Below are 25,378 nucleotides of genomic sequence, written 5' to 3'. Positions count from 1 at the left end.
GGCCTCGCTTCTCGGTGGGAGCATGGTGTGCGGCGGCACGGGCAACAAAGACACCGTGTGTGTGGTGCAGCGGCAGTTGCGCAAGTGTGTTTCGGCAGCGTGGGGGCGAGGCGTTGGCGAGGGGCGTGTCCGGTGGTGGCGGCTGCTAGGTCTAGGCCCTCCCAAATCTAATCTCCGGTGAGTTGTAGACGACGCGAGCTCAGCGGTGGTGAGGGCTGGTTCTACTCGCGTCGGAGCTCGGCCAGTGGTCGATCTAGCCACCGCTATGCCTCATCGTTTGGTTTCCGGATGCTGGTGGTTGATGGCGCTTGTGGATGGCTGTCTTAGGGATCCTTCTTGTTGGGTGGTGCTATGGCTTTGTGGCAGCCATCACCTCCGTCCCTCTCCGTTTGTGGCGTCGCCTGAGTTAGGCTTCCCTCCAATCCTAATCGGATCTATGCGGATCGAGGTCGTAGGGCTGGCCACCTCCCATGTTTGGAACATCGCCAAGGATATGGATCTGCCGCCACCGGGCCGTGGATCCATCCCCTTCACCATGCTAGGGGCTTGCCCTTTACCCACCAAGACAGGGTTGGGCGGGGTGTACTCATTTGCCAATGGTCGGGGCTCGGGCGTGGGCTTGGGGGATGCCCAGGGGTGGGGAAGGAGTGACCTTCCCGCCTGCCCCTCCGGTATGTTGTGGCTATAGGGTTTAAGTGGGATGCAACCAAGCCATTGGATGCCGGGGCCGTGGCCCCGGTTGTTGGTCCACATCAAGGGCTCTTCGGCGAGCATCATGGTGGCGGTGGTGGTTATGTTCCTTGGTCGTGTAGACAGTGAGCGGTGTAGCTATGTGAGGCTCAAGCTCGTTCTCCTCTAGTGGAATGGCGACACCCAAATATGGATCTGGAGGTTTGTTCTCTTTGGGGTTATCCTCAGAGCCCTATGCTGGCATGGGTGAGCTGTCGAGCGATAGCTCTGCACTTTGGTGCTGATGGCGGCGACACCTAAGGGTGCCACTCTCCTACTTAGAACATTATAGTGGTTCTCCTCCACATGTCGGGGTTCCGGGTGAAAACCCTTGCCCACCTTGGACTCGAAAGCGACGACGCTTGGCGTTGTGTTCCCTCCTGAGGGCATTATTGTGGAGCTTAGTTGTCCTAGTGCTAGTCGTGTTGATTCTTCGGGCTTTCTTGTGTTGTATTTCGGCAATCTGGTCATTTTGCTTTTCGTCTTGGCGTTTGCAAGGCGATTTGTGTTGTCCGGTTATGTTGGGGATATTCTTTTGTAAGAGGGCTTCCTCACTACCTTGTATCATTTCGTCATGTACTGTAAGAGGGCTTCATCACTGTCAATAAGTCTAGTCCTTCTATTTTGGTAGCTTCTCAGATTTGCTAGTTTCAAATTAGTGTAGGATGGGCACTGGTTGTACTGAGGCTGGTCGGGTGATTACATGTGTTTGATTAAAACAAAAAAGAAGAACTGGATGAGAAAGAACTTCCTGATATTGTAAGTGTCTGATTTACAATTATTGATATATCTCCAATACATGGTGGAAACATTACCATGTGTTTTTTAACCGGGACATGATCATGAGTTGCTAATTGTGTTGTTGCTACAACTTGTATTTTATTTTTGGTTTTATGTTCACCGCTATATGTGACGTCTCGAGATGATTTCCTGCACCTAGTAGTAATAATAGATGATTTCATAACCTGTTGGCTTCTTACATGATCCTAACAAATGTCTGATCCCACCTTTTATTTTGGTAAGATCATTCCTTGCTTTGCAAGGATCGAGATCCTTGAGATCCTCGAAGTTCCAGTACTGGAGCAGCCAACCATAACTGAGTCCAACCTTTAAATGAAAGAGCACTTCAATTTCCCGGTTTTAATAAAAAAATGAAAATTATCAAACTTTTTTGGGTTGCCGTGCTGGCGAAGATTGACCAAGGCATACGAGCTAGAAGTCAGGATCAGGATCAACATCTACATCATTAGTCAAGAAGATCTTCTAATCGGGCTGCGTTTGCCAACTATTCCTATGCTACCCCCTGTAAGATTTTATGAAATATACATTTTCTTCTAATAGGGTTGGATCTAAAAGCGTGCCCGAGGAGAGTGGCTTCATGATCCGACCTAAGGTGGTTCCCGACAAAGGCTTCTCATATCCGCCAAGGTCTGATGTGACATCAAGACCAGGGTAATTAAGTGTCTTTAGGACCTGATCAAACACTGATTCTAGAACAAGATTCCCACAGTCCTCCTCAGCCAGATCCCACATCAGAGCCAAGGGAAGCTGCTCGTGTTGTTCCTCGACCTGGTGCGAAACTACGCTCGAGAAGATGACCTCTCTATGGATATCCGCGGTATACTCCATGCTATGAAGCCGCATGATCCAATCTAGAGCAAAGGATTCAACGGATGGGGTGGGATGGGGGAGAGCGAGCGGGCTGCATCTAAGTCACAGTGCAACGCCTACGGGCTAAGCGCTGCACATTACATGTGTGGCGCCTAGCTCGGAGGCGCTGCACTGCTCGGTGCGGGCCTTGGGGATCCCACAATGGACAGACGTGCAACGCCTGCGAGCTAGGCGCTGCACCGTAGGGTGTGGCGCCTCCGTGTCAGGCGCCACATAAAACGGTCAGCTGAGTGAAAAAAATTTCAAGGCAGATCGTTTTGTGAAATGATTTTGTCCACAAGTCAAAATTGTCAAATTTGCCATATATAGGCCCATATGGATATGGACACTCCCGGCAAGCATGCCGAGCGGAAGCATCGACCGATGTTGGTTGGGGTCGTTCTTGCACTGACGGCATGCGCTGCCAGGTAGAGCTTGGCACGAACGCCAAACGCAGGGATGCTACAAGTTGACAACTTTAACCGATCATCAGTGCTTGGAACGGACGGATGGATCATGGATGATGGATGGCCTTGTCGATCCGTTGGAGGTTTTCAATGCGCCACACCACAGGAAGCACATAAACATTGTGGCCGTTTCGATCATTTATCTGCGCATTTATTGGGGAGTCGCTTGGCCTTGACGCATGAGGAACAGTGTCATGGTGATGCAATGTTCGTCGAAGTCGAAGAAGCTGGTTTTCTTGAGTCTTGAGTGCCATTTGCGGAACGGCTTCAGTCCTGATGTGGCGGGAGTTAATTGACTCTCGCCAGCGAGAGATGGTTTGTTGGTTGCTGAGGGTCGGGTGAACAGCAGCCCGCTGCCCCTATCGGCGGAAGTGGACCGGCGAGCGGTGTCACATTTCACATGATTGATGGCATGATGGCACTTCGCGAGATCATGGCATCCATCCAGTCACGGCACCGGCGACGATTTTGTGCTCCTCCTGCCAGATCCAATCTCTGGATACTACTGTAGCTTTTACGGCCATGTTCAACTTCTTAGTTCGCTTCTCCCAAAAATCCTAGTCAAAATGCTTCAAATGATTGTGCTCAACTAATACAAAAAGAACAGAGCATACTTATTTAGGCACTAATCTGATATACCAAATGTAGCATACGTGTGAATGAAACCAACAAAAATGGATTGATACAATGTACTAGTTTAGAGAAAAGACTAAGCCGAACCCGAGATAGGGCTCAAGCCTCGCCTGACTTTGAATTAACGAAGCCATCAACCAGCCAGTATTACATCAAACAGATACATAAGAAGAAAGCAGAAAGCGGCAAAGATACAATGTACTCCTAGACACAACAGCCACACCAGCACCATGGTGAAAATCAGCAAGACACCAGCATCGGTAGCCCACACCTTGATATATTTTTCTTCAACTTCAACATCTTCTAAACCGGCCTTGAAATAGATCAAAATCGCAGTCAGTGATGCTATGTGAGCTGTTTTTCTCAGTGTGATAGGTCACTTAGAGCGCAGAGAGGAGAGGAGTGAGCTGGCAGCCAAGCAAAATGAGGCACTAGCTGCCTCATATAAAGAAACCAACGCAGATTCCAGTGCCACACGAGAACTGTTAGCACAATGAGTCCAAAGGCACCAACCGATGGCCCGTGGTGTTGTTGCATCGCACGCTGCAGCAATAGTGCTAGCCGCATGGGGTGGTGGCGACTTGGCCCACCAGCGTGGCCCCGTTCCGTCGCGGCTCAGGCGCATCCTTAGATTCCTGTTACCGGTCACATGCCGCATTCCTCCGCGGCGGCAGGGCTTGCCGCTTCCACCCATTGCAACAGGTGCGATGGGTCGGCTGGCACACGCGCTGCCACCGTAGTTCTGACAATTGCATCTAGAGCTGGTCTTTTCTGCAAATACCACTTGGCAGGTTGTCCTTCTGGTAAAAAATTCTAGACTTGTACTGAATTTTGCTACTCATAATCATACTACTTTAATAACTTTTCTCTTAATAGATATTAAATGAAGGCTGTTTTAGATACAACACTAAGACATATTGCACCGTAGATGCAACAAAAACATCAAGAGCTTCTCAGTTCAACTTGTAGTTTGTATCTGTCTTATGCATAACAAAGACTGGTCAAAAACAATCATGGTACCATAGGGAGTTGTCAAGCACAACAGCCAAATGACTGGCATGGGTGGATCAGAGGAGATAACTACTAAGCTTATAGTGATGTAGAGTGGAACCTTAAGTGGAGATTGTTTCACACTTGGAGGGAAAAAAGGGATGAACACGAATAACACAAAAGTGGAAATCTCTCAAACAAAACCCAATCACGCATCCACTAGAATAACAAAGTTGAGATCCACAAGTATACAAGATCGGTCCAAGGAAAACAAGCAGAAATGGTAAAGTTCGTCTCAAATCCTAGAGGAGATGAGGTCTTGATGATCTAGAGAGATCCTTCCCCTATAGGGGTCTTGATATTCCCTAGGGATCTTCTCCTATGAGGTCTTGATCTATTAAAGGAGTGATACAAGGAGCAAAGCTCTCTCTATGTCTCATAATACTTTGCTAACCCTAAAAACATGTCCTAGGCTCGAAATATATAGAGGGGAGGATGAGAGGGACGAGTTGGGGCCGAAATAGGTGATCGACGGCCGAAATCTGGGAGGGCCGTGCGCACGGGGTAAGTGAGGCCCGTGCACATGGGTGTGCCGTGGGCACGGTACACGCCAGTGCGCATGGGGTGCTATAGCGGCGAGGCCCGTGGACACGGGGTATGGTGGCCGTGCGCATGGGGGTGCGCCTCTTCACTTCCAGAAGGTTTCTGGGTATCCCTTGGGCATGGGGTCTAGGAGGCCTGTGCGCACGAGGTCTCCTTGGAGGTGCAACCTTCGTCTTGATTGTCACCTTTGTCTTCCTTGTGGCCTTGGGGTCCTTCTACTAGCCGTTGGGGGTACTCGACTGATTGGCGGAGGCTGTCTTCGTACCTAATGACATATAGTGACCTTTGGCGAGGTAGCATCCAAGTTCCATCCATATCCCATATCAATCTCGTAGTGGAATGAGTTCACCTTGGTTTCAATGTCCTTTGCGCGAGCTCTTGTCATAGGTTCACATGGTGCTCGATGAGTCGAAGTAGAGTCCATGGGGATGACCGAAGGATGCTCCGCATCATACAGGGAGTCTTCTCCCAACCACACAAAAACAGATGTGAGCCACAAACCGAAAGGTAATGTTACGGTAGGATACGATGTTTTCTTCACAAAACAAAGACTGGTCATAAACAGTCAATCTTAGCATCAAAACTAACACAAATCATACTTTTCTCGCACAAAATACATTAAATGAGAGTTTTTCTAGATTCAACAATGAGATGTAATCTTTTGAAAGAGCTATATCTAAAAGTACATTTGTTGCATATGATATAGCTTAAGATATAATGCATTATGAGTGTCATCGTAGATACATGTAATATCAATGCTACGAATTCATTTTTTGCTGCACCCCACTTGTCATTGTTGGTGTGACATTGGGAATGTTGTCCCCCAATCGCTCCTTCTCATCTCCATATGTAGTGTCTAGTACCATAGTGGTAGAGCATCGTGTCTCATTGCATCTCCGACTCAACGCGACCCACGTCCTAGTTTGCTACTCCCTATTCACCTTAGGGCCCCGATTCATCAAAAAGGTTGAAGAGAATTTCCTGGTTAATTAATGGAAAACAGGGTGAAAACCATTACAACATGCCTGCAACAAGAGGGCACACAGGGTGACATGGCAACTCACACAAGAACGCACACACACCACTGAGGAGAAAAGTGTCGTCAAGGTTACAGTCTAGCATCATCATCATCACGCCTTCGTGAGGGCCACTCCGACTCCACCATCAAAGAACACCGAAGAAGCCCCCACCACAAACAAGCGTCGAAGCCTGTGTGGGCCTATGCCAAACTGTCAGCCACACGCGGCGGCGACTAGCAAGCTCCGACTCTGTTGACGGGCATTGCATGAGAAAAGCATTGGGCTTGCGCCAAGCCAACGCCAGAACCGGCCACCCGTCTCGTGTCATCGTCACCGCAAGGGCCCCTCCTCAGCAGCTCCAAATTTAGGAGGACAAAGCGAGGCACGACGATTCCTTGAACACGCTGGAAGAGACCGACTACCAAGAACCATCATCCAAACCTGACTCCGCGCGAAGCCGCCATCGGTCCAACATACTCCCTCCATCCTTGAAAGAGTGTACTTCCAACTTTGTTGGAGGGTCAAACTATCTCAAAGTTTGACCGACTTTGTGCAAAAATATGTCAATGCTTATGAAACCAAATAGCTATATGACGAAAATATATTTTATCATGAATCTAATGCTACTAATTTGATGGCATAAATGTTGCTCTATTATTGTATAAATACGGTCAAACATAAAAAAATTTGACTTTCCAACAAAGTTGGAAGTACACTCTTTTAAGGACGGAGGGAGTACAGGAAGCCGCGTGAACATCCGCATTGTCGGATGGGCACTTACCGACCGCAATGTCACGAGCGTCCACCCCATGGAGCGCACATATGGGATTCGAAGCTCTTCAAGGCGACACCCCCAAGAGGGAAGCGACGATATCGACGGCGTCCCTTGACCCAACTGGGCCTTAAGCTTTCACCCGAAGAGCAAGATTAGAGGGTGCAAGAGGATGCGGGACTCCACAACAACGCCTCCACGGAGGTTAAACGATGCCCATAGATGTCGACGCCATCGGTCAGCAAGACCGGGCATGCTTTTGCCCGGAGGATACCCAACACCATTAGCACCCTCACACATTGCACCTCCGCTGACCCGCCCACCTCTCGCAGAGCCATAGCGCCAGCAGCACCGGAGAGCCACCAACCACCATACCTCCCCCCGTACAAGAAGACACCGACGGGCCAGATCCGGCCAGTTCTAGCATCCCACCACTGCAGCGCCAAACACCAGCCAGCAAAGACCATCACGCCCCGGCCCGACCTCGGGGCACGCCCCACAAGGCATGCGCGGAGGGGGGGGGGTGCGAACCCACCCCGACCCGTCGGAGAAGAGCAGCTGGGCCGAGGACCAGGCGCCCATCGACGAAGTTGCTGCGGCTGCCACCTGCGAGAGACGCTGCCAAGAAGCCGTCACGCCGGAGAAGGAAGCCTAGAGGCCTGCCGGCAACGCAGCTAAAGCCATCGATGGATCCCGAGCTGGCGTAGAAGAAGGGTGTAAACCCTCCCCATCCCGAGCCCCCGTGGCTTGACGAGAGGAAGTCGACCCCGCCGCCGCTGTCCTCCGCCCGGGCTTAGCCCGACGGCCTCCTGTGGCGACGGCGATGGGGGAAGTGGGGACGGGAAGGTGGCCCGGCGGCGCGGGCGAGGTTTCCGCCCCTGTCGCCTCAGCCGAGACTACGCTGGGGCATGATTTCATTGTACATCCTGATCGTGCTCCTCTTTTAGATCTCTCCTTGGCGCTTTGGCGCTCCTACACGATATTGTTGTGCTGCCGTGACCGGCTGCCCAGTAAGTCTGTTGTGCTGCCGTGGTTGGCTACTTCCAAAGGCATATTTTCGAATTTTATAAAATACTTCTCCCTCCGTCCCATAAGCGTAAGACGTTTTTTTGACACTAGTCTTACATTATGGGACGGAGGGAGTACTAAATAAATCAATATTTTTATGGTTAAACCAGAATCCAATCTCTCGCTCCACCACGGTCCTTCACTTTTTATTTTTTACGTGTGGTGCCCAAGCCCGGCCCAACGCGCGCAGCTTCCTCATCCTCCCCGCGCGCGGCCACTACGCGTCGTGAATGGATTAATGCATGCTCCATTACAGCCTGCGGCGTTAAGAAAATCCCAGCAATAGATGATGATCATTAATTGGCAGCACTTAATGCTGGCCAGGGATGGAAGGATAGAGATAGATAGAGATGGACTGGAGAGCGTTACCGTCTTCGTCTTCGTCTTGGCGCTCCACAAGACAAAAAGAAAGGTCATCTTTGTTCGTCCATAGCCAGTCTGAATTCCAACTCGCCCTCTCCAATGGGATCATACTCAATTTTGCGTCCCCCCAGCCTCAACTTCCCGTCGCCCGTCTGCCGGGCGATGAGGCAATCCAAGGTTCTCGTTACCGCCGCCCCGCCTGGTTTCTCTTCCGCCGGCCCGCCTGGGTTCTCTTCCACGCCCCTCCACGGCCAGGACTTGGTCGGCGGCCTCGGAGGCGACAAGGATAACGTCGACCAAGGTGAGCTCACGAACCGGTCGATTTCCTATCCCCCCTCGCGTCTGGCTGATCCGTTTGTCATGATTCTCTGCTCGATCTTCGACGGATCTAGCTCTATCTGTACGTCTAGCTCTCTCCACTCTCGTGCCAATTAATGGCTGCTGCACCCAATTCCCAATTCTCCATTCTCCTGCCAGTTAATGGCTACACCCACGACACAGTCATCTCTCATCACGATGGTGACTAGTGATTGTCGTTCCTCGTGATCTCTCTATGGATGCCTCCCGGTCAGGTAGGGGTATCTCATCACGATGGTGACTAGTGTATTGGTTTGATAATTGGTAGTATTTGGTTGGATAGCTGCAGTTCTGTCATGGCTTTATCTGATATATGAACCTGTCTGCTAACAATATTGCTGCAGTGTCCCATGGTGATGTTGCAAAAGGACCTGATTTGGCTTCTGTGGACTTGTCTGCTGGGGATCTCCCAACGCCCTCTGACCAGCTGTTGTTGCCAGCCCAGCCTAGCTGCAACATAAAGAATGCGGTGGCCGTTGTCTCCAAGTAAGTATATGTAGCTGAATCTTGCTTTGATCATTAGGATGTTATAACCATCTTATGTCCTCTGCTGATGCAGGGTTGCCACTTCTACAAGTCATAACAGCCAAGCTAGCGAGCAGACCGCGAGCAAAGGCAGACGCTGCTGTTGTCACTTCGAAAGGTATTCTATTTCTTGTACAATCATTCGAGTAGACCAAGGACTGATGAACTCTTGCTTTGTATTTTTTGTAGCCACTCAAGAAGTTATTACTGTGGAGGATGCCGAAGAGCGTGTTCAAATGCACGTTGATCCACCTAGTCTAAGGCGAAATCCTGTGGAGATGGACACCGATCATGAGATGGCACCAAATTTTCTGGAAATTCAGTCGGATGCAAGTGTCCGAGCGCCCACCGATATTGTACAACCCAGTCCAAGTGCATTGGCGGTTACGGCGCCCCGACCTTCAACGCCTCCCACTGTTCCGTATGTAGTGTATCCGTTGGCGAGTACTCGAGAGGATGAGGTTAGCGCCAGCAAAGAGGCCATGATTTCAGCCGAGCTGGTGAGCTCCAAACAGAAGGATGCAACCAATTCAAGTGAGGTTCTGAAACCTCATAACCAAGTAAGTACCACAGTAAGTGTCGATCATTTTCATTCGGACGTTCAACTTTGTTGACTTGCCATCCGACTAGCGCCTGGTATGTTTTCATCCAGTGGGGACAAGTTCAGCGCACTCACTAGGTGCAGCCCACGAGACTCCGATCGGTTGATAGAAATAACATTAGAGTCTACAGGATTAGTTTATTTCTGTCTTCATAAATCTAAAACCAATATCTTAAATTCATGGCTTCACTTAGGTTATAAGATCATCTGAGTTGTACGTGGTAAGATTTTTCCCGTGGGGGTACGATCAGTGCAGTGGGTGTACCCACGAGACTCCGGCTGATTGTTGACAATTAGTTAGAGTCTGTACTATTAGACCATTCTTTGTCTTGAAATTTCGGTCGATCCCTTGAATCCATAGTTTCTCTTGGTCACTATATTACTAACTGCCATCTCCTGTCTTTTGAACAGAAATACTGTGAACTGGAATCCAAGCATCTGGCATTGCAGGAAGAAGTCGAAAGTCTCCGTGCAGAACTGGAGAAAGAGAAAAGGAAGAACGAGAAGCTGGAGAAGGATAAAGCTATCACGGGAGGTAAACTTGCCATTCCAGGCACCACCATGCCGTGCCACAATAACCAAGGTGAGTGCACAATCTCTCCTCATCACGATGGTGACTCGTGATCTTCCCTATGGATCTCTCCGGGTCATCTATGGGTGTGTTTGGGTTCGATCATTCGTAGGCTTGATCAACTACTTGCAAATGGACAAGCTTTCAAAATACCTCCTCAAGTCCGAAATGATCCCTGATTGTATTACATGGTTGCTTCTTGGGAATGGACTTCATTGTATTATTATTAGCGTGTTGCATGCCCTTGGGTTTTTAGAAGGCTTGATCAGATCTTTTAAGAACGGTTATATTATCCCACTCAAAATCAAGTGTCATCGTAGAGAGTTCCTTATGTATAAGATTATTGAATAGATTAGTGTCTCCATTTCACCTTTTTTTGGCGGTTTATACATTTCCAGTTAGTGTTTCATATCTATAAACACAGGTGATTGGATGTTGATGACTCGCTCCCGCTGTTGATCTAGTGCTTGCATAGATTAACCTTGTAGTGCATAGAGCATATTTATTGTTATTTTAATGCATGTGTTTCCTGTAATCAGTATGTATATTGTACTCCCTCCATTCCCTTATACAAGGCCACTATAAAAAATACAATTTGCATCTATACAAGACCACTAATTATAATCGAGGAAAAAATTAATGATGTTTTCTAGTAGTACCAACTGTTTTAATACTTGTATGCATGTAGTCATAATGACATTTGCTACTTCCTTCTAATTCCTTCCTTGCATACATGAGGACGTATTGATGATGCCAGTAAACGAAAAGAAAAGTGAACTTGCAAAGCAGTCATTAAATTTCACCTTGGTACCTGTAATTTGAGTTTGTGGCCTTCTATAAGGGAATGGAGGAAGTATTACATAGATCTGTCAGGTCCCTATTCTACAAATGGCACCACATCTAGGGAAGCAGAAAGACCACCTAGCATTAAAGAGAAATGAATTTCAAGTACATGTGTTTTAACATGTTATGTGTGTGTGTCATCATCTCTAAGCCATTTCTATTTTTACATGTGTAGAGCGCCAAAACAAATACACCCAGAAGAGCAAAGGCGGACAAGCAAATACCTCCTTTCAAGATGACTTCCCTCCCCCAAAAAAATCAAATCATAGTACATATAACTTGAGGGACAAAACAAGTAAAGGGATGCTTGATGACGAAATTTTTGAATTGTACATGGAGTATGTCCTGCCTTTTTCTTATATTATAAATTTCCAATTTATTTTTATTAGTATATTATTTTGTAATTTGTTACTATAAATGTTTATGTAGGGATCTTTGGACGGGCATAGATCCGGAAAAGAAGAGTGACTATGCGTACCTTGATTCGTTGTGGTTTGATATGTACATCACTGGGAAACATAAATCAAGAGTCCTTAAATGGGTAAAAGCTAAGAAAATATTCACAAGACGATATGTATTTATCCCTATTGTCTATTGGTATGTTGCTCGCTTTGTTATCTTGCACAATCACTTATTTGATTGGCATGATACCGGATATTCACTTCGTTGACTATATGTAAGAGACATTGGAGCCTCCTTGCGTTGTGTAATTTTGGTGACACAAACTACTTGGGTACTCCAAAGGGGCCACGCATGCTACTGTTGGATTCACTTAGAACAACACAACCAAAGAGGTTGCCGTCGGTCATCAACAGGTTTGATCCATTTAGTTCCTCCATCTCTAAGCATCCCAAATAATTATAAACACGATGATATTGATAACATGTTGTATTTACATATTTCCCTATGCATGTTGTCCACGAGTCAAGATATCTAAACAATATGTATTATTTTATATTATTATCCATGATAGTAGCCTACCAAGGTGTTTATATATCCAAAATTATATATACCACATGGTCCACTGTACTTAGACCTTGCATGGAGTGGACAAACCGAGACCTCAATTTATGTTCACATAATTTGTTGGGGTCCGTCTATGTTACATCTAGATGTGAGATAATATCTCACATCTAAGTATGATGTCAACGCCACCTCCTCATTGTTTATCAGTTTGTCCGATTTTAATTTGTCAAAAAGCCTGAAACAGAAGAAACGCTCACGTCCGCCTCGGTGGGCCGGCCCTATACGTCCGACATCACAGCTCGTAGCGTGTACTAGCAGGAGGCTAGCTTTTTACGGTGGGCCGGCCCTATACGTCCGACAGCTCACAGCTCGTAGCGTGTACTAGCAGGAGGCTAGCTTTTTACGGTGAGCATCAGCCAGCCGAAGATTCCTTCTTGCTGCATGTGTCTCTTCCTGTACGTGCATGGTAGATCGATAGATCATATTAGATCGGACGGCGACGCAAGGAGAAGCAGCAAGCACCTTGGTAAGTTGTGTTGCGTCACAACTCGAAGCTAGCGATCGATTTTTTTCCAGGAAAATCTAGTGATCAGATGTATGTCAGTGAAAATAAAGTAGTTGTACCATCAATGGTTCTGGATTCGAAAAATGGTCGCCGATTCAAAATAAATATATAACAAAGTTCCAAAATCTTCACGAATTTAAAATTGTTCATATATTTGAAAAAAGTTCAAAAAGTTTAAAAACAAAATGTAAAGGAAAATAAAAAAATAATGAAAAAAATAGAAAAAACGAACAGAATAACCAGGAACCCCAAAAGATGAAAATAGACAAAAAAAAGAAGATAACAGAAAAGCCGGTTGCAACCATCCAAAACCACTAAAAAGGTTCCTAAAACCGGATCCCCAAACCACAACTCGCTCCGAGGAATCCTCGACCGCTTCCCAAAAAACACTCACTAACAACACAAATAGTCCAACCTACTATGAGCGAATAGTGAGTGACCGCTAAGCTTAGTGATTGTATCAGCGCCCCACGAGGTCCTTATTGTAGGTATTAGCGGGCCTTGTTGTTTTATTAGCAACATGAAACTGGGACAAAGGGTCCAGTCATGGAACTGCAAGACCATCCTTGGCTGCATGTCGAAGGTGGACAATTGGGTAGAATTCAGGCAAGTTGTATCTAGGGTGAAACAAAACAACACTCTCCCGTGTTTCAAGTCGAGGGTGGACTTGCAATTGGGACGACAGAGACCCCTAGTTTCAGGTCAAGGGTCTAATTGCAACTACTATGAAACAAGAAACCCCCCCCCCCCCAAGTTGCGAGTCGAGGATGGACTTGCAACTAGGGCAACTACAAAACAACACCCTCCCGAGTTGTTAGTACATGGTTGACTTGCAACTGGGGCGATTACAAACTACATCTCTCAAGTTGCAAGTCAAGGGTGGATTGCAATTGGAGTGAAAACAAACAACACACTCCCTGAGTTGCGAGTACATGGTTGACTTGCAACTGGGGCAATTATAAACTACATCTCTCGAGTTGCAAGTCGAGGGTGGACTTGCAACTGGGGAGAAAACAAAACAACACCCTCCCGGGTTGCAGACAAGGGTAGACTTGCAACTGGGCCGACATAAATCCCTAGTTGTAGGTCGAGGGTCTAATTGCAACTACTATGAAACAAGAACAAAAAAACACCCCCACCCTGAGTTGCTAGTCGAGGGTGGACTTGCAACTAGGGCAACTAGAAAACTACACCCTCCCGAGTTGCGAGTACACGGTTGACTTGTAACTGGGGCGATTACAAACTACATCCCTCGAGTTGGAAGTCAGGGGTGGACTTGCAATTGGGGTGAAAACAAACACCAAACAACACCCTCCCGAGTTGCGAGTACATGGTTGACTTGTAACTGGAGTGATTACAAACTACATCCCTCGCGTTGCAAGTCAGGGGTGGACTTCCAACTGGGGTGAAAACAAAACAACACCCTCCCGAGTTGCGAGACGAGTGTGGATTTGCAACTGTGCCGACAGAAACCCCCAGTTGCATGTCGAGGGTCTAATTGCAACTAATATCAGACAAGAACAGAAAACAAAACCCCCCAGTTCCAAGTCGAGGGTGGACTTGCAACTAGGGAAACTATAGAACTACACCCTCCCGAGTTGCGAGTACATGGCTGCAACAAGGGCAATTACAAACTACATCCCTCGAGTTGCAAGTCAGGGTGGACTTGTAACAGGTGAAAACAAACAAGAAACAACACCCTCCCGAGTTGCGAGTACATGGTTGACTTGCAACTGGGGCGATTACAAACTACATACCTCGACGTGCAAGTCAGGGGTGGACTTGCAACTGGGGTGAAAACAAAACAACACCCTCCCAAGTTGCGAGTTGTGGGTGGACTTGCAACTGGCCGACAGAAACCCCTAGTTGCATGTTGAGGCTCTAATTGAAACTACTATAGAACAAGAACAAAAAACACCCCCCCCCCCGGAGTTGCGAGTTGATGGTGGACTTGCAACTAGGGAAACTACAAAACTACACCCTCCGTAAGTCGGGAATGGACTTGTAACTAGGACGACAACATACTACGATCTCAGTTGCGAGTCGAGAGTGGACTCACAACTAAGATAAAAAAACAAAATAGAGGCCCAGTTGCGAGTTGACGATGGACTTGCAACTAGAACAACAACAAACTATGGGCATTGCCCGCAAAAAAAATATGGGCCTAGTTAGAGTCGGGGGTGAACTTACAACTTTGACAACAACAAAAGTATGAACCTAGTTGCGAGTCGAGGATGGACCTGCAATTAGGACAACGATGAAACAGTGCACCCAGTTGTGAGTAAATGGTCGGCCTACAACTGGGATAAACAAACTATGGACCTAGTTGCGAGTCAAAGGTGGACTTGCAACTGGAGTGTAAAATAAAATACTCCCTCCGTTCGGAATTACTTGTCTCGGAAATGAATGTATCTAGATATAAAATACATCTAGATACATCCATTTCTACGACAAGTAATTCTGAACGGAGGGAGTACATGTTTAGTTGCGAGTCGAGGGTGGGCTTGCAATAGGGAGAACTATGAGGCCAGTTGCGAGTCGAAGATGGACTTGCAACTGACACAACTACGAAACTACGAACCCAGTTGCGAGTCAAGGGTCGACATGCAATTGGGATCAAACAAACTACAATCCCAGTTGCGAGTCAAGGGTGAACTTGCAAATAAGATGAAAGACAAAACACAGGCTAAGTTGCAAGTCAAGGGTGGGCTTCCAAGGAGGATAAAACAAACTGTCGGCCTAGCTACTTGCGAATCATTGGTGGACTTGTAACTGGGACAACTGTACAAAACTATGATATGAGTTGCGAGTCAACGGTGAGTTTGTAACTGGGACAACTACAAACTGTGAGGTTAATTGCGAGTCAAGGGTAGACTTGCAACTTGGATAAAAAAACAAACCACATGCCCAATTACGAGTCAATGGTGAGCTTGCAACTGGGACAACTACACAAAACTACGATACGATTTGTGAGTAGAGGGTGGATTTGCAACTATAACAATTACAAACTATGAGCCGAGTGACAAGTAAAAGATGGACTTGCAACCAGGATGAAAAACAAAATATGGACCGAGTTAAGAGTCTGAAGGTAGACTTGCAACCGGGACAAGCGCATAACCTACCTCTTTGATTTCTACGACATTGCCAAATGACATGGGCACACAAGAACGCGTGCGGAAAAATGCCCAATAAAAAACATATGTACAACACGGACGGGATGACAAACGAACAAAAGGTAACAACGCGGTAGAAGAATACATCGGCCGACATGCGAGATTAAAAATTTGCACTAAATTACAACAGCAAGATCCGATGGATAACAACTCAGATGAAACATTGCTAATTTTATCTTGATAAAGCTTAGAAGAAATGGGAGACAATGTGAAAATGAACAGAGAAGGTAACAACTGCAATAGGCCTTCGCTTTTCTTGTCTCTTCTAATTCTACGCCTTGGCCTAGAAACAACGTAGCGAAATGGCTTGTCAGCACAACACGATAATGTGCCGAAAAGTGTGGAGCCAAACTGACCAACAAAAGGATGCAACAAACAAAACATCGACCAACAAGGCGGGGACAACGCTTGCATAAAAATTACAAAAACTAAATCAACCGGTAAAAAACTTGGATGAGACATCATAAAAAATCATCTAATGTGATTTTGTAATTTAGTATAAAATTTTCGACTGGACAAATGGAGGACAAAAAGCCACAACATCCATCAGACAAAACAAATTATATGAACAGTACAACAATTAATCATGTGGAGAGAATTAGCAAATAGTCGATCTGATTTGTACAAAAAAAATTCCAAAAATTATACAATTTTCTTTTAGAAAATCATGAACCACTCACATATTTTTGAGGTGGTCGAACAACTCACATGAATATGAAAAGGTCGGGGGACAAAGAAAAAACAGGCCCAAACACTGACGCAGGGAACACATGCCAGCAAACAATGACTAAGGACATAATGGGCCCAACAAAACACAACAGCAATGTGAGCACAACGGAGACGGCAACTGCATGAGCACATTTCCGTCAAAAGAAAAAAACCACACGAGCACATAATGGACGCGGCAAACTACAGGAATCAAGGGCTCGCATGAAAAAAAAAACTGTTGATCAAACGGTGAGGGACTTATATGTGAGACACCAACAAAAATCACGAGTTTTTGAAAAAGGCGAAAACAAAAACAAAAACAAAAAAACAAAAAAAGAAGACAAAAAAAGGGCTAAAAGCTTCTCCAAAAACTAGTAAAAAAAGTCTTTTATGTGTCAGCTCATTCACACATGTTCGCTCCTGGGAGACAAAAAACAAAACAATAGGCAGGTAGCAGGAAATTATACAAGGACATAGAACGACTAGACAAACTTTCCTCTATAAAAAAACAATTCTTGTTTTCCTTGGCTGAAAGCCCACAAAGAACAAAAACGGGAGACCCACAAATAAAAAAAGCCAACAATGGGCAGGCGAGACAAGAGGCCACAGCTGGCATGTGCAGTGTCTAAAAAAACAAAAAAGCCCACGACAGGCAGGCGGGACGTACACAGGAAACGGGCTGCCGCGCGCGACGCCAGCGACCGCGAGCGAGCCGAACAAACTGCGCGAATCTTAAACAGAAAATAAGATCTGACGGCCCTAGACTTAGATGTGAGATAGCTATTTCACATCTAGATGTGAAATAGCAAACCTGAATTTGTTGTCCATATATTTACATGATCTATAGCCCATAAATGGCAACCTTATTCTGAATCTGCTATTTATTAACCCATTATTTCTTGTGTGCCAGCTTCATTACTGATATTTTAAAAACAGAAGAGCGGGAAGACATAGGGCAGTTCACAAATCAAGTCCAGCTTGAGTTTCCTGAGGTGGGAAGTTTACATGTTGAATTCTGTCTATTTTTATCCTTTGCTGAAAAACCTATCCATTATGATCCTCTAAATTGGTGCCGCTTAATATTATGATTTTTGTTTATGATTCTTAAGTAATGCCAGGTTCCCCAGCAAAGTGGAAGTGATTGTGGTATATATGTTCTTTACTTTATATAATGTTTCCTCAAAATCGAGAAACTGAGAGAAGATTTGAGCCAGCTGGTGCGTCATGGACTTGAAACTTTACACATCATTCTTGTTTTTGCCATGCAAAGACTTTTTCCAATTTGTTTCTTTACGCAAATTGTTTTACTAATTTGTTGATTTATGTGATGACCCTGTTCTAAGGGTGCCTTGTTCGACCCAAAGGTACTACAGAACCTGGAGGACATCTGCAAGGCTATTCTTTTATACCAAGAGCATGCTCATTCGACCATCTTAATTTCTTGTTTGTTAAACTGTAATCTTATTTCCCCTATACTTGTCTGCAGGAAACAGGATGGCACAATTACAGAGTAGGTCATATGGCCAGATTGCATCAAGTAAACTGTACATCTAGTACTTTTTATTGGGTAATGGGAGATTGGTCTGCTTATGATAACATCATTTTATCTTCGATAATGCTCTGCTCTCTTATGTTAATTATCCATGTTTTTCTCTCTTACTTACCCAGGTAACAGCATACCTTATCTACCGGAAAAACCCATAGTTTCATCTTCAACGGTGGCAAGTTTGGAGGAAGTTCGAAGATTGTCGATGATATGTTGTCGATACAGTTTATACAAATAGTCAAGGAGAAGTTTCAGTGGCAGTCAGCCCGTAGTTCTTCCTACCGAATCTGCAAACGTTTCCATTCTTTCAATAAAATCTGAGATACCATTTTATTAAGTGCATTTGATATATTTATTTTGCAGTTCAGCATTACCAACTTATATTTTCTGGATCGCATGTGATCGAGTATAACTGTCCTTTTGAATAATTATTACCAGGGGTAATTCTTATCGAGATAATTTCTCTTCGGCCATTTGTTCTGTCTTGATGCTTCCCAATCTTGATGGATAACGTGCACCATTACTGTTATTTTCACGCGTATGCATCGAGTTGGTTTCTGTAATCGGAAATTAGGAGTATGGTATGATGGTTTCAGTACAAAGATCAAATTTTGTCACAGCACAGTCCGTCTGTAGCATGCATGGTGCGTAAAGGATTGAGTTCAGACCATGCAATTGAAATGTCCTTTGCTTCATCGGCATCTGCATGATAGCATAAGCCATGACGCGTACGTGTGTGCGCGTCCGGGGCCGAAATCACTATTATGACTTTTTCAGCAATCTTTGTCACAAAATGAACTCGACATGAAAGTATTTCACGATCTGACTCTTTTAGCAACGCCACAGCCCGTGGCGTTTCTTTTCCATATAGAAACGACGAGGTATCTCGCGCTTCAGCTCCACATCCAAACGCCAAGCTAGCTAGCGTTTTATCTCCATATGAAAACTCCAAGCATGTTGGCGTTGCTAGCTGCGCCCAAACGCCAAAGCTCATGGCGTTTCTACTTGTACGTACGTGGTGAGCGCCGGGACGAGCGACTAGCTACGTGCGCAACCAGTACGTGAACGCCATGCTGGCCGCCGCCTACTGCTGTACTAGTAGTATGATGTGTGACGACTCGACTGGGTGGCTGATTGGCATATCCATATCCATGCATGAGCGGTGGTTGCATTGCATTTGCATGCGTGCAGAGGCTGTACGGGCTGGGAGCGCGGCGGATCGCTGCCGCCCATGGGGTGCCTCCCGGCGTCCGTCACCCTCTTCGGCGGCGGCGGCGGCGGCGTGGAGCGGCTCAACAACGACTCCCTCACCTTCAACGCCAAGCTGCAGGCGTCGTCGGACGCGGCCAAGAAGCGCCATGGACATCTACAACCCGCTGCTCAACCTCGTCGCCGACCCCATGAGCACCGGTACGTACGTGAGCCGTCCGACGGCTGGGTAATGTGTCAATGGTTGATGAACTTACTGATGAAGTGATCGATGGATGCACTGCACTCACTGGTGGAAAAAGGGCCTTTGGTCGCGGTTCGCAACTGCCATTAGTCGCGGTTGCGCAACCGCGATCAAATAGGCGCGACTAAAGGCCCCCCCCCTTTAGTCGCGGTTACTTAAGAACAGCGACTAAAGGCCCGTCCACGTGGGCACCAGGCGGCCGTCGGGGCGGAGGACCTTTAGTCGCGGTTCTTCTGGCCAACCGCGACTAAAGGCCGCCGCAGGTTTAGGGTTTTAGCCCCCCCCCCCTAAACCTGTTTTCTGTTTTATTTCTTTTGTGCTTTATTTTAATTTTGAAGGAGTTTCACATATTCTACGGTACTACATACATGCATATGAATGTACAATTTCAAACAAATTTGAAATTAGAACCAAAAAGAATTCAAGAGGAATATACAATATATATTCAATATCATCGGATGACCATATACAATTTTGAACAAGTTTCCATACATAATTTAATGCATATAAAGTTCTACGTCCTCCTAATGGTGTTCTCCTTTAGGATGGAGGACTTCCCTCCTGAACCATCCAGCTAGTTCCTCTTGAAGTGGTCGGAAGCGAGCTTCTGGACTAAGCATCATCCGGAGGTTATTCCTCTGAGCATTGGTATCACTCGGAACCCGCTCAGAGGTATATCTCCGGATCATCTCACAGACATAGTATCCACATAGATTGGTCCCCGCTGGCTGAATATCCCCACCATTCTTAGCCTTTGACCTTTTGAATTCTAGCTCTTTTTTGAATTCACCGACCTTTGTATCTACGAACCGTCTCCAAACCCTACGAGGCAAAGAAAATTAAATGAACAAGAGAGTTATTAGTTACTTGATATTAGGAAATGAACGAAATAGGCCGATCGATATAGAGCGCAAATGAATGAAAATAATTACTTTTGCAGCATTCTTCTCATGCCGCCCCAAAGCTTTGGATCCATATTCAGAGAGTCGTGGACGAGACATTCTGAGGTGTCAACTTTAATTACTAGCAGAATCCAGTGGAACCTGCGGACACGATACATGCACAGTACGTCATGCACAACTCATCGATTAGCCGGCCACATACCATGCATGGAGTAAACAAAAGAGAATGTGCTCAAGACAGAAACACTCACCCAAAATGGTAAGGAAATAGAATATCACTTTTGAGTTCCTGCTTTGTAAGAAACTGCCACAGGTCTGCCTCCATGTCGGCGGGGTGATGCTCCAACACATATCCATTAACGATGTGTTGGTCAATGAACCCAACATCATGGATGTTCCTTACTCTGCATTCCTTAATCTTCATTCTGCATGTATAATAGCGGACACAACAATATAGTTAGGACATATATATAGTGCAGGCAATATGAACGAGATGGGGTAGAAATAAATCACTTACAGAACGTAGCAACTGATGATAGATTTGTCGAGCTCGCGCAGATTGAAAAGCTGGAACAATTCACTCAGATGAATTTGTACACTGTAATGTTTGAAGTGATGCTCATATCTAACTTCCGCATAAATATATTCTTTGGCGTTTTTATTTTTTATGTAACCCTTGTACCATTTCAGCAGACCTTTCATTTGTGGAGGTAGATCCTCTTCCTGCGCAGGCTCGACGAGAGGCCCATTCTTCACATATGTAATTACTACCTCCTTCACTGGCGCCTCATCAAGGCCTAACAGTTCACGAAGAGTAATACCTAAGTTGGCCGCTTGTTCTCTGGCACTCGTTACAGTCAATCCATGTGCTGCCGCAGCTGCTATGATATCGGGGTCATCCGGACCGGCGGCTTTCACTATAAGCGGGGCAATCGATTGTTTACTTTGTTCCCCGAGCTGGGCAACTCGTTTCCCGCTTTTTTTACTTTCTAATTCCGTTTTCTCGGCCTCCTCCAAGGCTTTGTTCACCTGGTTCTCCGCCCGCTCTTTCTTCATCTTCAACATGAGTGCCTGCCTACGAAGTTCACGTGCATAGTCGTCAGGCATATTCTTCGCGGCTTGGGACGGTGTGCTCAAAAATGACTTAGCCCACTTCTTTTGCTCATCAAAAAATACTGGCTTGGGCTCGGGCTCTCTTTTCTTCTTGCAGTCCGCCTTCCATTTCTCATGATCAGCAGCCGCGGCCGCGGCAGTTTCCTCGGCACTACGTTCCCAAGGCCTTGTGGGGAGAGGCTTCAGTGATGGCTCCGGTACCTTTGTGGTCTTAGGTACATAAGGGTCGGGGTTAATAATCCAGGACTGCTTCTGCTTCTTTGCCGGAGGTGGATTGAGGGGCGGCGTCTGATCACCCGCCGGACGAGGACTGGGGGGCGGCGTCTGATCACCCGCCGGACGTTGTGGACTGGGGGGCGTCGGCTGACATGACGGAGGTGTAGGTGAACCGCCACCACCACCACCACCACCGCCGCCGCCACCGCCACCACCACCACCGTAGGGGGGTGGACTTGTTGTCCTTGGCGCCTCGCCTGGAAACTTGATAAACTTCTTTTGCCATAGAATGAAATGGCGCTTGACATCTCCAAGTCTTTTCTCCCCTTCAGGTGTAGCAATGTCAATCTCCAGGTCCTCAAACCCTTGGACTATGTCCTCCACCGTGACACGAGCATAGCCATCTTGAATGGGGTTGTTGTGGTGGAGTGCTCCAGGTAAACATGGTAAAGCACTGCCGATGGCTACCTTCATGGACATGTTCCCGATAGGATAATACAGATGACATTCTTTCATCTCCTTTATATCGTCCACGGGGTAGCGAGGAGGCTCCGGTGCAGTAATTTCGACCACCAGAGGCTCTGGTGCAGTAATTTCGATCGTCGGTGCATCTGCACCAGCCGGTGGGGCCTCCGTGGAAGCCACGCTGCTTCTCCGCTGCTGGCTTCCAAGATCCGCTGGATGATCTTCATGCTGCGCCCGAGCTGCATCTCTTTCGGCTACTAGTACACTCACGGTTTTCTTCATCACATCCATTTCCGATGCCAACCGCGCCACAACATCTGCTTCCCGATCCATCTTTCTCTTCCGGCTTCTGTAACCGTACGGGTCATCGTTCTGGGGGAACCCTATTTTCCACGGAATGTGCCCCATGCCTCATACACGTCCTCCGTGTTCAGGATTCCCGAGGGCTTTTGTCAGCGCGTCGTTCTCTCTGTTGAACTTGATCTTCCCCTCTTGAGCATCCCTCATTGCGTCAATAAGGGCTTGGGTGGGTTTAATTATTTTGCCCCGGTAAACACACTCCCCTGTCTCCGGGTTCAGCGTTCCCCCATGCCCGTACCACCAGCTTTTGGCCCTTGGGTCCCATCCCTCCGTACCTGGACGGATTCCTCGCGCCCTCAGCTCGTTCTCCATCTTCTCCCACCTAGGCTCCCAAAGGCGATACCCTCCTGGCCCCATAATATGATTGTACTCCTTCTTAGCCGCATTTTCCTTATTTTTTTCGATATTTGAATGAACTGCTCCGATTTCTTTTGCTTCACAAATTCTGGCCAATCATGTTTCAGTTTCTCATATTGTCCTTTGAAATCCGGAGTCTTGTTCTGCTTGACAAAGTCATGGGCTAGATTTTGCTTGAATTTCTGGAATGCGTCGGCCATCTTATGAAGACTGAACTGTTTGACTAGCCTCCTCCTCTCCTTGTTTTCCTCAATCTTGTTACCCTTCTCATCGAATTTGTTGTATTCTGGAGGTAGAACGAAATGTTCCATAAGCTTCTTGAAGCAATCTTTTTTTGTTCTCTTATCGACAAAAGCGAAACCAGCAATTCGTGCCTTCTTTGGCTTATTCCACTCCTGGACGGTGATCGAGACGTTGTCTCTAACAACGGCTCCGCATTGGCTGATAAACTTGGTGGCGTTCTTGCGGGGCTCCAGCGGCCTGCCGGTTGCACTGTCGACAACCTCGATGGTGCATGTTTCTCCTTGTTTCATCGTCTTGGTTGCGCCACGCTTTGACGACGTACTCGATTGTTTCGACGATCCGGCCGAGGGCTAAAATAAGAAAGAGAGTCGCGCGTGTTAGTACACACATATTTATTCAAATCAGTTAGTTTGTATCACCTCGGTGCCGGAGGTGGTTGCTACTTCCATTTGAAGATCGTCGTTTATCGACGTTTGTTCGGCATCATCTTGCTGACGGCGCCCTTCATCTTCACCGTCAAGGTTCAGATAAGAAGAGATATCATCTTCTTCTTGTCCGGTCGGCACATATAGAATATCGCCGTTTATGATGCCGAACATATGTGCTTCACCGTCCGGATCATAGTTGTCCATAATCGGGTCAGCTCTATCGTCCGCCATTATGTCAGTCCTGAAAACATGTAGTAAAAAAAATTAATTAAGTGAAGAAGGGGGGCGGTGGCGGTGGCGGTGGCGAAAGGGCGGTGGCAAAAGGAGGGGGCGAGGAAGGGGTGGGAGAGGGTGTCGCGGTAGAGCGCGAGACGGGGCGGCAGACGACGTCGTCACGGAGAGGGAGGCGAGGACAACACACATGTATAACCCTCGCCGCCCCCTCTCGATCCCAAAAAAAACACCGCGCGCATCGCCGCCCCCCTCGCCGCCCCCTCTCCGTATATGCGCGGGGTCGTGTACATTTTTTTAAAGCGGGATCGTTGTACATTGACGCGCGGGGTCATTGTATATATTGATTATCAAGTTTTACTTTTTTTGTTGTTAATTATCAAGTTTTATATACGTTTTTTTGTTAATTATCAAATTTTACGGTTTTTTTTGTTAATTATCAAGTTTTAAGTTATTTTACCGTTTTTGTTAAACTAATTAACTAGTTAAAATTAAAAAGAAGAAAAAAAAGAAGAAAAAAAGAAAAAATTCCGGTGGCCCGCGGCGCCCCTCTCTCTCTCCACGATCTCGCTCTCTGTCTGAGAGAGGCGCGCGCGTGCGCGCGCGGCAGTACCGAGGCCGGCCGGCGGCGTTGAGGGCGGGCGAGCGAGGCGGCGCGCGTGCGGTGGGCGAGGGAGGCCGGTGATAGCGGCCGGCGGCGCCGTACATGGGCGAGAGGGGGCGGCGCGCGTGGGCCGGGGCGGGGGCGTCGAGGGCGAGGGCGACGGTGGGCGGAGTCGAGGGCGAGGGCAACGGCGGCAGGCCTTCGGCGCGGCAGAGAATCGAAGAAGACGAGAAATGGAGGCGACGGTTCGGGCCCTTGTATTTATGACCCCCCCCCTTTAGTCGCGGTTGGGGAGGCGACCCGCGACTAAAGGGTTTTTGGCGGGTTTTTGCGTTCCCGCGCGCAACGACCTTTAGTCGCGGTTGGCCAGGCCAACCGCGACTAAAAGTATATATCAAAAAATTCAGAAAAATCTTAAAAAATTCAATTCAAAATACTTTTTCTTTTTCAAATCTTAAAAATACAAATAATATATCAAAAAATTCAGAAAAATAAAACTAATTCAATTCAATATGTTAAAAACACAAATATTATATCAAAAAATTCAGAAAAATAAAACTAATTCAATTCAAAATTCTAAAAATACAAATAATATATCAAAAAATTAAGAAAAATAAAACTAATTCAATTCAAAATGTTAAAAATACAAATAATATATCAAAAAATTCAGAAAAATAAAACTAATTCAATTCAAAATTTTATACGCCTAGGCAGGAGTACGACAGCGACGACAGCAGCGACGACGACGGCGGCAACTTAGAAGGCGACGACTACCAGTACAACGGCGGCGGCTATGAAGACTACGAGTATGCATATTATACGCCTAGGCAGGAGTATGACTAAATCACTCCAAATTT

Source organism: Triticum aestivum, chromosome 3B, assembly GCF_018294505.1.
Source record: "Triticum aestivum cultivar Chinese Spring chromosome 3B, IWGSC CS RefSeq v2.1, whole genome shotgun sequence".
NCBI classification, from domain to species: domain Eukaryota; kingdom Viridiplantae; phylum Streptophyta; class Magnoliopsida; order Poales; family Poaceae; genus Triticum; species Triticum aestivum.
Note: the sequence above shows the minus strand (reverse complement) of the source record.